Source organism: Mus caroli, chromosome 8 (genome assembly GCF_900094665.2).
Source record: "Mus caroli chromosome 8, CAROLI_EIJ_v1.1, whole genome shotgun sequence".
In the NCBI taxonomy this organism is placed as follows: Eukaryota; Metazoa; Chordata; class Mammalia; order Rodentia; family Muridae; genus Mus; species Mus caroli.
In genome coordinates this window covers 50,607,869-50,622,443 of record NC_034577.1, presented here as the reverse complement: position 1 = coordinate 50,622,443, position 14,575 = coordinate 50,607,869, and positions in this window count along the sequence as shown.

Genomic DNA, 14,575 nt, shown 5'->3' with positions numbered 1-14,575 from the left:
TGTGTGTGTGTGTGTGTGTGTGTGTGTGTAATTAAAACTCTTAGAACTAAATGTAACACTACCTTGTTATGTTCAACTCAGTCTGATGACTTCACTAGGGAGAAGCCCAGAAGGACAGATGGGGCACAGGTTCTCTGACCTTGTGGGGTTTGTGGATTTTAAACTTCTTTTTATTGAAAAGAAATACTGAGGATACAGTGTAACAGCACCAACAGGACAGTGCTTTCCTACTATGTACAAAGCCCTAGGTTTAATTCGAGGGACCACGGGGACCCTGATGTGACAGAGCTCACCTGTGACCTTTGGGAGATGGAGGAATAAAAGTTCAAGATCAGACACAAGGACCATCCTCAGCTGCATCTTACCTGGAAGGCCACGTGAAACTCTGCTGTGAATAAACAAATATCAAGGTATTTTTTTTCTTTGTTGGCTACTAATATCTCATTGTTAGCTTACAGGAGATTCCACGAGGCACCTGCAGGGCGCTAGCAATGGCTTATGTCATCAGTGGCACTGTTACCTGCTGCAGTTTCCTGAGGCAATGGCTTTTAAAAGAACTACTCCACCACTCCAGCTCGCTCTCTCCCTCTCCCCCCCCCCCCCCCCCCCCCCCCTTCCCCCCCTCCCCCCCCCCCCCGCCCCCCCCCCCGCCTTCTCCCTCTCCTTTTTCTCCTGCTCCTCCCTCTCCCTCTTCCCCTCCCCCTCCCTCTCCACCTTCCCCTCCCCCTCTTTTCTCATATGTTCCCGATCAGCCCATCTCTCCCCTTTTCTGCCCTTCTTTGTCCCGCCCCTTCTCTGCCCTCCTGGCTGCTCCCACCTGTTTGTCTGTCTGTCTACTCATTTGCCTCTACCCCTTTTCCAGGCCCTCACTCTCCACCCCACCCCTCCCACAAATAAGCCTCCTCTATACCAAATCTGTTGCATGTCATAATTTCTCAGGGGGCTACTCACTACATTAGATTTCATAAACTCATCCTGTCTGCAAAAATAGATTAAAATTTTAAATTATTTTTCTTTTTTGTATGTTTTCCCCTGTTTAAGTTTTGGTCACTAACACCACACAGAATAAGTTCTTCTCATTATCTTTTTTGAATATTTTTCTTTAATCAGGTTGTATGATGCTGACACATGATAAAGAAAGTCTGTTTTACCTTTTTGCTGTTCAAATTTCTACCGCCCAAAAAAGCCGATGTGGAATTTATAAAGTGCTTCTGTATCGGTAATCCAAGCCATATATATTTAGACTTTATGGTGGGAAAAATGCTGGGCTAGAACAATGACTTCACTACTCCTAAAATGTTTGCCAAACATGAGTGTCTGAGTTTGACCCCCAGAACTTACATAAAATGCTGTTTGTGTGGCTTGCTTATCAGACCACTGTTCAGAAGAGAGGCAGACAGATCCCTGGGGCCTGGCTCGCCACCCCAGCCTAACGCAGGAGCTCCAGGCTTGTAAGATGGGGCTGAAAAGATGGCTCAAAGGTTAAGAGCACTTGCTATTTCCAAAGAGGACTTGAGTTTCATTTCCTTGACCTACATTAGCTGCCCACAAGGTTACTTACTCCAGCTCTAAGGGAGCCTCAACCCTCCTCTAGTCTCCAAGGGCACCTGGACGAGTGCACACCCCCACGATCAGATATAAACAATAAAACATAACTTTAAAAAAAGAAATCTTTTTAAAAAGAACAAGAGATAAGATTAACCTCGGCCTCCACATGCATTTGCCCATTCACATGAGCATACAAACACAGATAAACACACACACACACACACACACACACACTGCAGATCCAAGAGCTCCCTTTAAAATCAAAAGGTTAAGCAGAGCATCTGGAAATCAAAAGGATAGAGTTCTGTGACTAGAATTCTCAACACCCGGAAGAAGCAAAGACTGAAACTCCTAGCTAACGTGCACCAGCCGAATAAAATAGGGATTAAAGGAGGTGGGAAAGTATTCGGGGCTGAGGGTAAGAGAGACGGAAAGAAAAAAAGAAAGAAACACCCAAGCTCCAATTTTTCTAAAAAAACAATTTTTAATGTCCCTGAGGAAGCAGCAGGGAATCGCCTGAGTGACTGAGATGTCAAAGAAATAACCTCACCAAAGAAATGCTGCGCTAGGAGGAAGGAGACACTCTCATTAATGTCTACCCGCCAGCAAATGGTGAGGGTCGGGAGCTGGCGTTCTCCAAACTCGTCTTCAGTCAAAGAGGGGATTTTTTAAAGAAGGGGAAGCTCAAAGGAGTAGTGAGTGATGAGACGCAGTCACTGAAGTGCTTAAAATAAAACCATCTCTGCAGTGATTCATCTGGATAACAAACGCCTCTGGTTGAGAAAGAACTAAGGTGAGGTCCTTTGGCTGGGTGTGACAGACAGGGAGAGCTAATGACCTTGATTCTCCCTGAACTAGGCATCAGACCTCTGCCAGAAACCTGCCCCTGGAGTTCGGGGTTTAAACCCTCAGGGAAGAAGGCTAGCAGGAGCCTAAGCTTCTGGAGACTGAGGGATCTCCGGGCACTATGCTGTTTGCACCCCCTACACCAGAGCTGAACCACTGACCAAGATGGAAGGCTTTGGCAAAATCACACTGCTCCATTTGTTTGTTTTCTTGTTTGTTTATTTTCTATATTATCCTTTCTTTTAAGCTTTTATTTATGTATTTATTTACATCTCAAACGCTGCTCCCTCCCAGTTCCCCCTTCCAGTTCCCCTCCCAGTCCTCCCCCAATCCTTTATTCTTTTCAACCCTCAATTACTCTCCAAGAAGAAAATGGAAACTGGGAAAGGGAATAACATTTGAAATGTAAATAAATAAAATATCTAATAAAAAAAGAAAGGAAGCCATCAGCCAGGTGTCATTCCTCTGGGGACGTGAAGACGCTCAGCCACATCATGGCTCCTCTGGTGCTCCTCAAAACCATCTTTGTCTGTCTCTTCCCCTATGCATGGTGAACACCCTCTCTAAATCCAACTCAGTATGTGTTTTCTGAGTATTAAAAAGAAATGAGGCATAATATATGCCTGGTTGGTTGTGAAGGCAGCTGCTGCTGCCTTTTATTCCTATTTGACATTGGGCCAATACCCATTCCTCTAAAGGTTCCTCTCAGGGCTGTGGTATTGGTGAAGTATGATAATGAACATGAAATTGCTTTGTAACTTGCAAATGAAGATATAAAGGAAAGCAGTTAATATTTAACTGAACTCTATCTCACCACTGAAAACTTAGTGAAGTGATTCTCAGATTAGTCTACTGTGTCAGCCTTACACAGTTTGGGAAAGTGGAAAGGTGTTCTTTATCAGGAACACCGGAAGGACTTAACAGGAAGAGAGCTAATGACTGTGTTTCTGCACTCCTTAAACATTAGTCAGCTCACAATGAGGAAAAATCGATGAAAATCAAGACAGGAAACCCGAACATACAGTCATCCTTAAAGACTCTGGAAAAAAGATGTGTAGACAAAATGCACTGTTAAAGCAGAACACATGTGGTCAACATTTGATGGTTCAGAAAAGTGTACCTGGGATGGAATTTTTAGATTCTTATTGGGAAGGTCTTTAAAATCAAGAACATGGCTTATGGCTTACTGGGCACTTTCCTCTAAGCTTGATGATCTGAGTTCAACACCTGGAATCTTGTGCTGGCTAGTTTTATGCCGATTTGGCATAAGCTAGAGTCCCTTTAGAAGAGGAAACTTCAATTGAGAAATGCCCCCACCAGATTAGCCTGAGGAAAGCCTGTGGTGTGCTTTCTTGGTTGGTGATTGATGTGGGAGGGCCCAGATCACTGTGGTGCCATCTCAGGGGCTTGGTGGCTCTGTATGCTACAAGAAAGCAGGCTGAGAAAGCCACAAGGAACATAAGCCAGTAAGCAGCATTTAGCCAGGCCTTCTGCATCAGCTCCTGTCCTGCATGATGGACTATGAGGTGTAAAACAAGATAATTCCTTTCCTCCCCAAATTGACTTTGGTCATAATGTTTCATTACAGCAACTGAAGAGAAACCAAGACAAACCAATATGGTAGAAAGAGAGAGCTAAGCTCTGAAAAGTGTCTTCTGACTCTCTCTCTCTCTCTCTCTCTCTCTCACACACACACACACACACACACACACACTTACACAAACACTTGTGATATCGTTTTAAAAGAATTGGATCCTTTTTGCTGATTCTACATTTGCTCGTGAAGTTTTGTCTAAAATAGAGTTGCTATGCACTATCATAATTAGGTTATAATATTTAAGCTACTCGCTGCTTGAAAATGTCTCTTTGTTCATCATATCAGGTCTATCAATATTATCAATATTATCCACAATTAAACTTAGAATATATATTTTAGAATTCCAATATTGGAATGTGGCTCAACTGGAAGCAAGCCTTCCTTGGATGCTTAGGGCATTGTGTTTGGATCCTCAGAACTGTATTGGGGGGTTAGGGGCAGGAGGGTTGGAAGCTCAAGGACATTTCACCTAACATAGGGAATTCCAGGCTAGCCTGTGCTACTTAAAACTCAACACAAAATAACTGATTTTATTTTAAAAGGTAGTTTAAAAATGCAATAGCCTTTTTCTCTTTATATATTAAATTATATAACCTAATCAAAATGTACAAAAAAAAGAAAGTTGAGTTTATTAAACAATTGAATCTTGATATACTTTGCCCAATATTAAAATTATTTTATTTGCTTTAAGACTATTGTCAATAAAACAGAAGAAGAATATGAAAGGAGAAGGAGAAGGAGAAGGAGGAGGAGGAAGGGGAGGATGAGGAGGAGGAAGAGGAGGAGGAGGAGAAGGATTTTGGAAGGAAGTTGCTGTCATGAAATTTAGCAATGAAACAAAATACTGCAGAAGACATTGAGTTTTATTGCTAATTTATTTCCTTGGGTTTGAACACTGAACCAAGAGTACCTGCTCTAATCAAAGTATGGTGGGTAGTGGCACATACACTTTGCTGATTAGTGTGCCTCGTGTTCAGAATGTGAGGTGAGCTATGTTTGTTCAATTTCACGCCATTCTGAGACAAGTGAAATTGAGGAAGGTCTGCTATGAAATGAAGTTATTTTCTACAGTTTATTCCTGATAGGGTATATGGCGGCCCTAACTAAAGAAAAGGGGGAGACAATTAATCATCCTGTTTATAGCCAATCAACCCAACAGAAACAAGATAAGCAAAGAAACACAGTGTAAGGCTTTAAACTGCTTTCCAACAAGGGCTCCTTAGAGGCAGGAATTGGCTCATCCAAACGCATTAGTTGATGCTTGATGTCTGCTACTGTTGAGTGGATAACGACGAGCACAAAACCCACTCTCCAGTACTACTCTCATGTTTCCCATGACTTTCCCTTGTCTATGGAAAGCAGAAACAAAGACATAGAGAGAAGGAAGCATAAGGAAGCATGAGAGAAGAACAAAAGTAGCGTGATAATGTGAAGGCAACCCACACTCTCAAGCACAAGGAAACACCTTAACCGGATACTTTACATCTGAGGTCTTATCTCTTTACCCTGTTGCTTCAAGAGAAAAAAATGAAAGCAGAGAATATGTGAAATATGTAGCTGTGATGCTCAGCCCAAGGAGTAGCACTATTAGAGGGCGTGGCCCTGTTGGAATAGGTGTGTCACTATGGGTGTGGCTTTGTCCTAGCTGCCTGGAAACCAGTATTCAGATGAAGATGTAGAGAACTCTCAGCTCCTCCTGCACCATGCCTGCCTGGATGCTGCCATGTTCCCACCTTGATGATAATAGACTAAATCTCTGAACCTGTAAGTCGGCCCCAATTAAATGTTGTTTTTATAAGATTTGCCTTGGTTATGGTGTCTGTTCACAGCAGTAAAACCTTAACTAAGACAGTAGCCATGAGCAAGACAACAAAAATAAAAAGTCTCCATAAAAGAGCTCAAATTCCTGTCTACTTTGAACCTTAGACAATTCTGAGATCCTGTTCCCATATAAGCCTGGCTCTCTGCCCATTTGGAAGAAGCAGTGTTTGTAACAGGCTATCCTTTCCCATTCATTTCCCATTCAGACTGGCATTTTACCCTATTCTAAAGGCATACAGCAACAGTAGTCACTGGAGAGTATCAATGCATAAAGGCATCTAAGAAAGGGAGAGGGCATTCAAGGTAAGCAGAAAGAACACAAATACTTGGGGGGTTCCCATTTAACTAATGAAAATGGCAAGTATAGGCTTGTTATATTGAGTCACTTGGGGGAGATACACATCCTAATGGCTTAGACTTCAGTAAAGCAAGGCAGGAGGGACCCATTGTACAGTAGTTTTAGGACTCTTCAGTGCTAATGGAATGAGCCTTAATCCTTCTAAGAGAGCCCTAGGGTACCAGAAGTTGGGGAGACGAAGAGCTGGTGAAAGCTGAATAAGTACGCTTATCCACTGTTTTCATATTATCCATTTGTAAGCAGGAGCCTGGGGTTTGAGAGCCTTGCAAGTCATTGATATTGATTTCCAAAACTAATTAAGCAACAAGAAATGCATGAAACTGAGAAACGAGACATATCAAAGGCAAACACTGGGCTCTTGCAGCCACAGAAACTCTCCAGAAGAAACCGAAGAAGGTACTGACTAACCTATAAGCTTTCTCTCGTCTTGCTCATGCTGCCCAACCACACCAATGGAAAATAAGTCAAAGCCACGGCTGTCATTGTTCCCCTAATGGTGACGGTTTTGACCCCGTGTAAGTAAGGCACAATGCTTTTGACCAGCACTGCTTATTCTGAATTCCTGCAACGGGAATGTCCTCAGCTATACCTGTAGGAAAGCTGGGTTCTGTCTGTGTTTCCAATTTCAATGTCACCAACTCTAATTTTGTAGAAGTTTGGCTTTGCTTCTAATTAGCTATCTTGCCAAAGGCAAATGACTTAATGATTCTATTTTAATTAATTTATGTCTTTGGAGGTCAGAGGATAGCCATTAGAAGTCACGCTTCTCCTTCAGCCCTTATTGAATCAGGGATGCTCTTGTTTCTTCTCCTATACCGTGTGCCTGTCTTAGTTAGGGTTTCAGTCGCTGTGATGAGACACCATGACTGTGCCGACTCTTATGAAGGAAAACACTGAACTGGGGCTGGCTTAATGTGTCAGAAGTTTAATCCATTATCTTCGTGGCAGAAAGTATGGCAGAGTGCAGATAGACCTGGTGCTGGAGAGGTAGCTGAGAGTTCTACATCCAGATTGTCAGGCAGCAGGAAGAGGAGAAAGACAGTGGACCTGACTTGAACATCTGAAACTCCAAAACCTCAGTGACATATTTCCTCCATCAAGGCCATACCTTCTAATAGCACCACTCCCTGGTGAGCAAGCATCTTCATTCAAATCACGACAGTGCTCAAAGCTAACTGGCCATAGGCTTCCAGGGAATTCTTTGGTCATCTCCTTCTTGCCACAGAGTACTAGGTCTACAGATGCAAATAGCCACAGTGACTTTTTAGACGGGTTCTGGGGATTGGTTGTGCATCTATTGGGCTGAAGAGATGGCTCAGCAGTTAAGAGCACTGACTGCTCTTCCAAAGATCCTGAGTTCAATTCCCAGAAACCACATGATGGCTCCCAGCCATCTGTAATGGGATCCGATGCCCTCTTCTAGTGTGTGTCTGAAGCCAGGTGCACTGTACTCTTATAAATAAAAAAGGAAAGAAATCTTTTTTTAAAAATGTACCTGTATCAACTTTACTCACTAAGCTAGCTCCCAGCTCCAATGACTTTAATTTAGGATTTTCACTCTTAAATTATACCGTGCTCTAATATCCTGTACAAATTAAAATGATATGTAACTTTAAAATAGTAATAAAGTCAAATAGAGTAACTACAAATAAATGTAAGAATGAATGTGAAAGATAGAGAACATTTTTTATCTCCTTGCAGGGGTAGGGGAGGAGTGTTCAGTAATAGTATCAGACAGAACAAAGTAACACTATGGCCTACCATTAAAAATGTGAGATAGCTTGCCATCTACTTATTCTGTGAGTTATTGATTGATTCATTAGTCAAGCATTTACCCAGTAGCTGGGAAATACTAGTCCACATGCATTTACAAAAGTTCATAATACTGCTTCCTGGCAAAGCTTTTCCCTGTGAAGCTGGTCACATAATCAAATTTATAGCAGAACCAGTCAAACGCTCTATAAACCTTGCCAGGGGCTGAAAATCCTCTTAATGGATTAGAAAACCACAGCCAGATGTAACATTTAGAGGAAAGTTATTCTTTATAGTAATATTACACTCTGCTACTATTGTTTATTAAAAAAAAAACTAAAAAATGTAAAGCAACTGAAGATGACTCAGAAAAATAAGAAAATGCTGCGTATTCTCAAAGTCTTCAGCCTCTACAGAATAAAAATGTGTAGTAATCTTCACTACAGGAAAATACTAGGAATAGACACCCTTAGGTGTTCAAGATGCTGTCTTCCTTCTTCCTAAATTCTCCCTCCTGGCCCAGCTAGCAAAGAACGTGCAATGGTCACAAGGGAGCAGTTCTGAATTCTTGTTGGTACTACCCATATCTCTTGATCGGTAACTAGATGTTTCACAGTTAATTTGTTGATATCCTGTAAAATCCAAATTTTCTGCACTTCTATTGAGTTAAAAGAACCTGAAACTTTTCCTAAAATAATGTCTTCTCAGTGGTACTCTGGTCTAGCATGAGAAGATGAACAATTTATTCCTGAGAATTGGAGATAAAACTGCATTGTGACTGCAAGACATTAGCCATGTGAAAACCATCTATCTTATGTTTGGTATGGCAAGATCTTTGAAGCTGTGTGATTTATAAACATAAGTTTCGCTAGTTCATAGTTTTAGAGGCTCGAGTTCCCAAGTCAAGTACTGTTATGTGATACTATTCCTGTAGAGGAATTAGCAAGTATCTACTCAACCCAGATAGACAACCACTGACAGTTCAAAGTTCATATATTACACATTGGTATTTCACATTTGTGAACCAATAAGTGTGGGGGGGTTACTTACAGGTAAGGGGCTACTATAGGAGTAAAAATGACATCTGTAGCACCCAAGCTGCCTTGTCTGGCCTCAGTGGGAGAGGATGTGCCTAGTCCTATAGCAACTTGATGTGCCAGGGTGGAGCGATACCCAGGGAGGCCTCCCACCTCCTCGGAAGAAAAGGGGAAGGGCATGGGGAGAATTGGCTGTGTGAGGTGGGGGTAGGAAGGAGAGGCACAGGTGGGAAGCTGCAATTGGGATGTAAAGTCAATAAATAAACGAATTAGTGGGGGGAAAAAAGAAACATTTTTTAACAGCTCACAGATATATTTTTAAACCTGGCAAGAGACCTACCACTTGTACCAGTCATTGGAAAAATAAGACTATTATTCTAAGTGCCAATTCTAAACAATCCAATAAATAAATAGACTGAATTAATATTTACAGGCAGTTAAATGGTGCAGTGCTTGATAAACACTCATGTGTGGCTGTGTTAAAGTAAAGGGCTCTGCTGACAAGCCAGCAAGACAGCCGCGGAAGTTTACTTTAGGTCCTATGGAAGAGAGAACTTTCAGGGTCACAGAAACCATTCTGCCACAAGTGATACCTGCTTCAGAAGAGGGATGGTTATTAAAATAACAGCAACCCACTGAAGATACATTAAAAGCATCCAGCAATCAATTTCAAGATAAGTAACATTGCCTGAAGTTAAGTACAATAAGATAACTGAAAATTAGGGTTTTACTTTATCATTAGACATGAACAGCCTGCGGAAAGGGACTACATAAAACATCAACTCCGCCCGACCATCTGATCAAAGCCTGGCAATTAACTTCCCATTGTGAGAAGCGAAACTAGTGTAAAGAGGACTTTAAAAAAGGATTAATGGTCCAGGGAATGATGAAGTTCGTTAGATTCTATCTCAGCTTTCTCGAAAAAAAATCAGATCCTTTATTAAAAAAAAAAAAAAATAAAACTCCTTGTCAGAAACAGGGAAAATCTATATGCTAATTATATTTCCATTTGGGCTACAGCCGAAGGGAGCTGTGATGGCAGCACAAATCTGACTCGGGGGCCAGGGGGCTGACACCGAATAGAAATGATGAAAAGAATCTAAACTGGCCAGCTCTGCTGAATAACAGCCGAGAGAGATGTGCTTGTCATTGGGAAATGTCCACAGAGTAAACAGCAGCCAGAGTCATTACTGAACTGAATAGAAGAAATAAATTGGGGTGAAATTAAGGACAGAGAAATGTGAACTAAATATGTGTGATGAGAAGAGCAGCCAGACAGTGAGACATCTCCCCAGGGTAATTATGAGACATCATCTCAGGAGCTTTGAAAGGTCACATTTTACCAAGTCCTCAATAAGCATTTCTCCATCCTGTGGATTAGAAATGCCTTTTCTCAAAGAACAGGAACAAGTGTGCATGTGTATACACATGTGTGGTATATGTGTATATGCATATACATATGTGTGTGTCTCTATATACACACATGTGTGTGTGCATGTGCCTGTGTGTACACACATATGTGATACATGTATATATATGCATATATATACATACACAGAGATATACATGTGTGTGTATACACGTGTGGTATATGTGTCTATATGTATACACACACACATACACACACACACACACACACACACACACACACATATATAAAGAGAGAGAGAGTACTAGGAGCTCAGAATCCAAGCTCGGCATCAAATAGATCTGAGATCACATGTGACTATTAGCCCATTAGGCCATTAACATATCTTTCCGTGATCCAAGTTTTCAGCTGAAAGCTAGGTGGTAATACAAACAATCAGCTCTCCGTGCTCTAGGTTGAAAATCATCGCAATGGCAATTGTAAACACAAAAGATCACTGTGTTGGAAAGCTGCTATGAAACCTAGAGGAATACCATTGGAATCAAGTGAGGAGGTGTGTGGGCGTTAAAGAAGATAACGCACACCAAGCCTTGGACATGACGATACCTGCATGAATGCCTGCCATCACTGTCACTGGGCCATAAACTAGACCCTTCTGCTACAGTACAATGGACATTGCATGTCTCTAAAGGATCTCTGCATCTTTTTTTTTCTCACATAAAATCCTGGATATTACTGGGAGTACCTGCTGGGCCAAGCCTTGGTTCCATATATGTGCGGTAGTTCTTGTGGTGGAGAGTAAGGGTGCATTTGATCTTTGTCTTACTTAAGGTTTCTACTGCTGTGGAGAGACGCCACTTTCTTTTAAAGGAAAACACTTGAGGATGGCTTACAGTTCATAGGGTTAGTCCATTATCTTCATGGGAGGAAGCATGGTTGTGTGTAGGCAGACATGGTGTTGGAGAGGCAGCTGAGAGTGCTATATCAGGATCGGCAGGCAGAGGGAAGAGACTGTGAGTCACTAGCCTGGCTTGAACAGTTGAGACCTCAAAACTCATCCATCAATGACACACTTTCTCCAACAAAACCACAGCAACTCCAACAAGGCCATCTCCCAACAGTGACAGTCCCTATGAGACGATGGGGCCATTTTCATCCAAACCACCACAAGCTCCATCTTCTTTAACAGAAGGCAGAACTCAGCCTCAGTAGAGGTTCGCGCCATAGGTGAGTTCCTCCAGGTTAAGAACTGGCTACTTCTTGCTGAAACCACTCTTTCCTAACAAAATGCACATATTTCACACAATCAAGTTACAGGTGAATTTTTTTTCCCAAAATGAAATATCAGTTCTATCTCAGACTTCCTGAATGATGGTGATTGTACTGGCTAGTTTTGTGTCAACTTGACACAGCTGGAGTTATCACAGAGAAAGGAGCTTCAGTTGAGGAAATGCCTCCATGAGATCCAGCTGTAAGGCATTTTCTCAATTAGTGATCAAGGGGGAAAGGCCCCTTGTGGGTGGGACCATCTCTGGGCTGGTAGTCTTGGTTCTATAAGAGCAGGCTGAGCAAGCCAATAAGGAACATCCCTCCATGGCCACTGCATCAGCTCCTGCTTCCTGACCTGCTTGAGTTCCAGTCCTGACTTCCTTGGTGATGAACAGCAGTATGGAAGTGTAAACCAAATAAACCCTTTCCTCCCAACTTGTTTCTTGGTCATGATGTTTGTGCAGGAATAGAAACCCTGACTAAGACAGCGATCCTTCTAAGAAGCATGGCTCTCACATCTCAATACTCAGCAAACAATGGACAAAATTGCAATGTGATCAACTTGGATTCTACAGCACTGAAGAGATAGAAGGATGAAAAGGATATTAACAAACATTCACATACCTTTCTAACCAAAGCCATTAAATTCTAAGTTGGGTCAGTAAGACGTCAGGAAACTTGGCAAAGAAGGAAACAGGTAGAAAGAAAATCCTTGGTCATTATATCTCCATTTGATCACTAGACCATAGCTAAAATTTTCTTTCTTCCAATAGACTTTATTTTTAGTGAAGTCACCTCTATCATGATAGATCTGAGTCCTTAGGAACCCTATCTATGTAGAATTACAATAGCCTTATTTACAGATTTTCCTTGTTGCTATGAATGAATAACTGACAAGAGGTGACTTAAGAGAGAAAAGCTTTGTTCTGGCTTACAGTTTAAGGAGTGTCTAGTCCATCATGCTGCAGGACCCATGGCAGCATGAGTGTGGGGCAGAAGGCCACCTTGTATTTACCGTCAAGGAACAGAGAGAAACAGGATACAGCGGCAGGGAATCAAACCCTTTGGCCTGACCCTATCGACTTTCTTCCACTAGTAAGGCTTCTTAAAGGTTTCACAACCTTCCAGTGCCATGAGCTGAGAATCAGTTATTCAAGCACATGAAACCAAGGGACATTTTTACATTCCAACACAGCATGTTGTATTCAGTATCCTCTCCTGGTTACAATAGAAAGAGAAGGTACCCCAGACCATTTCAGGATGTGATGGTAGCAGTTTGTTTTGTTCAGTTTTAAGGATTGAAGCCAGGATCTCATCATGAACATTGGGCAACCACTCTACCTTTGAGTAGAATCCCAACATCCCATTGTCATATTTATACTCAAGATTAATGACATCAGCATCTTCTATTACAACAACATGAAGAGAGCCAAGTGGACAGATGATAGCCTCATTTTCCAATTCTTCATTTTTGTTTTTCTTTGAGCAGATGTATCCATCCCTTGAGTGCTTAGGGTCCTCACCATTAGCAACCAGGATAAGAATAGAACCAAAACATTTTAATTAGCCATTAGGTATAATTGGTTCTATTCTTTGATTCCAGAAAGTCCAAAACCAGTATAAGAATATAGAGCTAATATGAGCCTATAGATAGCAACCTTGCCAGAATTACATTGTGTCTGACTGACACAGTAAATCTCCAATATTTATGTCAATAAAGCTAGCTGATTGTGTATGAAGGGATTCCATGGAGATAACAAAGCACCTGAGAATGAGCACATTGCCTTTCTTAGTTTATTATAAAGGAGCCACTGGTCAGATAGAATATTGTGTGGAGTTCGTATATATGGTCTCCAGGAAACCGATGATTTCTGGCAATCTTGACATCAGGAAAGCAGCCATCGATGATGATCCCTAGTTCAGGCCACTCCCCAAACTTCTGAGATAGCAGTAGCTGCTTCCCAGTGTTTCCCCTACAGAACTCCTCAACTCTCAATCTAGTCCAAGTTGAATGGAGATGTAAGTTTACTGCACTCAACTTCTGGCTCACACAAGGTTCAGAAGACCAAGTCAGGATCCCACCATTTACCCCCTCATTAAATTGCTCCTAGAGTCTTCCCATGGTTTTTGGTTGTAAATGGGATTTACAAAGTCCTAAGCAACAGGATCTGGTAGTTCATGCTCAGAATGGAAGATCCATAGTTGAAGGCCAGCTTTGGCTACAAAGGAAGTTTGAAGCAAACTTCTGCTTTATGAGACCCTGTCTCAAAAAAGAAAGAAAGAAAAAAAAAAGCCAGCTGTACAGGCAAGCAGTAAGGGTCAAAGGGAATAAGGAACTGAGGAAAACACACAAGCCTGAGTCTGACATAAAATAAAAATGTCACTGCAGGTCATTACTGGTAACAAAGCATATTTTTAGGTAAGAGTCAAAGTGTTCAGGTAAGGAAGTGCAAACAAATAGAGTTCTCTGGCATAGAAATGAAGAAGCATGCAGTTGATACATCAATGGAAGTATATTTACCCTGTTACCATTGAATTTACAAAATTTGAACCTAATCTATGAACAATTACATACACATTTTTCAATGAGTTACCAGAGGAAAATACCACAGGTCTGTGATGTCAAATCAAATGAAAGCTGCTAAGTAGCTTTGGTTACCATAATACTTACATAACACAGTGTTATAGGCGTACCGGGATACTTTGATCTCATAATAATTTGTTTAGTTTGGTCTGCTTTGACATTGTGCATCACTGGCCTCCATGCCCAATTCTCTTGCCTCTTCATCCAGAGGGTTGGACTTAAGACGCACCATTATGTCTCACATAACTTAAAGTTAATCACAGAGAAGCCACACTTCTACTCCATTTGCATATTCACCATCAGCCCCTATATATATATACACATACATACATATATATTTAATTTTTCATTTTGTTAAGCATGTGTGTGTGTGTGTTACATGTGTGTGAATGAA